Source organism: Hipposideros armiger, unplaced genomic scaffold (genome assembly GCF_001890085.2).
Source record: "Hipposideros armiger isolate ML-2016 unplaced genomic scaffold, ASM189008v1 scaffold_77, whole genome shotgun sequence".
Lineage (NCBI taxonomy): Eukaryota > Metazoa > Chordata > Mammalia > Chiroptera > Hipposideridae > Hipposideros > Hipposideros armiger.
This window is the reverse complement of record NW_017731427.1, coordinates 3,011,996-3,014,849: the sequence shown is the minus strand read 5'-3', so window position 1 is coordinate 3,014,849 and position 2,854 is coordinate 3,011,996. Positions and strand designations below refer to the sequence as shown.

The following is a 2,854-nucleotide window of genomic DNA, read 5'->3' as shown; positions in this document are numbered from 1 at the left end:
GGGGGGAAAGGCTTTCTCTGAAGAAAAACCGAAGGCGAAGGCTCTAGTCGGGAGCAAGAGCTTTCAAACCTGGAAGACAGACAAAGTCGTCCAAACCAGGCCCTTCTTTAAAAGAAGAAGACAGAGAAGAGGAGGAAGAAAAAAGAAAAAAATTTCGGCCTGGAGAGTCCTCAGAAATACTGTTCCCCTCCCGCGAGCAACAACCGTTTATCAAAAACGCCTTCCCCATCCCCTCTACTCTTTGCCATCCCTGCAAACTCTTTGCTCCATTATCTTACCCATGAGCAGAAAATCGTTAGAAATATTTGGGAAGGAAATAATGTGTCACTATGGTACGAAAAAAGCTAAAAATAGCGCGCAAACTGACTTCACGGGAGGGTGTTTTTCTCCCTTTTTCTTTTATGAGGGCTGGGCATCTAGGGGGACGCGTGAGGTTGTCCTGGGATGTATGAAACGAGAAGGCGAGAACTGGATAAAGGAATATCAGTCGTACGTTCTATGGGGATTTTATGCGCCTTCCCACACTTTTCCTAAATGGTAATCTTGGTTATTCTAATCCATGTCCATCTGAAAAGCACTTCCCTCCCTGTGGATAAAGAATTTGTATTTTCTGTTAAGATGGAATGAGATGTGTAAATGGCTCAAGGGAAAGAAGTCAGACCTCCAAACACCTTTCCAAATAAGTGAATTTGGGTTTAATCCATTCATTCCAGAGCAGATTTTATCATGATAAAAATGAACCACGCTTGCATAAAATTTTCATGGAATTAACACTGTTCAGGGGCGATCTGGTCTAGGGTTAAAGTGAACTAGCCTGCAGTGAATTATTAAGTCTCTATTCTTAGAAAAGAAAGTCAGTAAAATGCCACCTCTACTGACATAGTGTGCAAAAAAGGGTCTTCGTACAATTTGGGGGTAGGCGCAGATTTTCCAACCCGGTAGCGAAGAGGGAGGCAGAGGTCCCACCCCTTCCCAACACACAGAAAACTGGCTGCATTCTCTTTCTGTTGCGGGCTTCAAGGTAGAAGTTAGAGGTCAAGTTATACATATAAAAATACCATTTATATGAAAGGGATTCTTGGCATAGGTGGAGGGGAAGGCAAGGGATCTGAACGCAACCCAAATTGATGAGCTCCAAACACGGGAGCCGGCGCTCCGGAGGTCTGACCGCAGAATTCAGGGACCTACCCCGGTGACGGTGGCGCAGCGCGGTGGGCGCCCGGGCAGCCGACGGAGAAGATAAAGCAAGGGGCGACGGTGAGCGTGCAGGGAGAAGAGTCACGGAGGGGGGGGGGGCACCCGAGTTGTGGATCCACACTCGCAGGTAGAGAGGCCGGGAGAGCCGGCGCCGCCGGGCAGGAGCAGCTTCCGCCGACCCCGCTGGCGGGTGGTCCCACTTCGCTACCGCTGCTAGTGCTCTGACCTAACACCTCCCCCTGCCTACTTCGCTCAGTAGCCCCCTCCCCGCCCTACACCCTGTTTATAAAAGGTAGTTGAGTCAAGCAGTTGTGTGTGTTTACATCAGTGATCACAGTCAATAGTGTACTTCATCAGTAAAAGGCACACACACACACACACAAAAAAAAGCCTATGTGAAACTTTTTGCCAGTTGAAGTCTGTTTGGAGCCTTTTCAGCCTGGGTCTCATCTCAACTTCTAGCAAATCACTCGTGTGTTCTCTATGTTCTGCGTGACCCACACAAGCCGTTCTTTTTAACTTGGCAGGACGCATCCCTTATCTTGGCAGACTTAGCATTTCATCCCATCATGAAGAAATCCTCTGAAGCGCTTTCCACTGATGCAAACTTTTAAAAGGACACACATATCCCACCCTTTAAGGCACCCCACTCCCCAGCCCCTATTCAATGGATCACTCAATTTTTACGTTTCCAACTGGTTTCCAAAAGTTTTGATCAGAATTCTTCAGTCTTACAAGTCTTGTTTGGAAGGCTGATATGAAATCTCCAAAGTGGACTAATTAAACGCTGCGTCATGCTACTCAGGTCGGGTGCACATTATCCTTGGTCCTTGCAGGAGACTTACAGTACTTTCTAGCCCACAATTGACAGCCTAGTTACGGTCAGAAATGTCTCTTCCCTTCGGCAGTATTCAACCTGAAACATGCAACACTGTAACCTTTCGGATGGGACACTGCAGGCGGGGAGTCCTGCTCTTGCGAAGGAATGGAGGAGCCGGGAGAGAGAGGAGTCCTCTCCGCTCGTCCCCCCCGCGCACCCCCCCTCGCCTGCAAGTCCGGCAGCGAGGAGACCCACCAGGAGACCCGCGGGCCTGGCCCCCCCCAGAGTGAGGTTCCCTTCCTTCCTGTTGCCTCACCAGTTAATAAAGAGTAGTGACGCGGAACGCATTAAGGTTGGGAGTGTGGGGGTGGAAACGACAGTCAGAGGTCCGGGCAACGACCCGAGCGTCCCCCGAAGGTCTGCAGAACGTAAGGGCAAGTGGAGCCGTGCCCCCATCCCAGCCCTGGCCCAGCCGCCTGGGCCGCGCGCAGCGCGCCTGTCGTTACGTTCTGGGGCACAGACAACAGTCACACAGCACTGACAACACGCAGAAGACACCGGCGAGGTGCACACCGACACACTCAACGACAGGCTGCGCCATGGCAAGGCGGCTGCCAGCCTGGAGCGGGCAGGAAACGCCGGCCGGGTCCCCGGCCTCCCGCCTCCGGAGCACGTTACCTAAGGTCGCAGCGTGCATCCAGGCTGCTCCTGCTCCACCCTACAGACTGTGTGAACGCAGGAGCCCTGCGCGCGCGCGGGCGGGCCGGGCGCGAAGCCTCGGCTTCTGGGTCCCGGCGGTTTTATTTCGGGAGCGGGAGGGGGAGGTGGGGGGGCTGG

The 2,854-nt window shown here is 52.5% G+C and overlaps 1 protein-coding gene across 1 annotated transcript in view; it reads right to left on the bottom strand.

Moving 5' to 3' along the window:
- The window catches only part of PTGR3 (prostaglandin reductase 3), a 6,961-nt gene extending 4,147 nt beyond the window's left edge, over positions 1 to 2,814 (bottom strand). Inside the window, exon 1 of the mRNA XM_019643390.1 lies at positions 2,696 to 2,814. The gene's annotated coding sequence lies outside the window, so the exon portion shown is untranslated. The remainder of the gene's footprint in view (positions 1 to 2,695) is intronic.
- Positions 2,815 to 2,854: the final 40 nt, after the last annotated feature.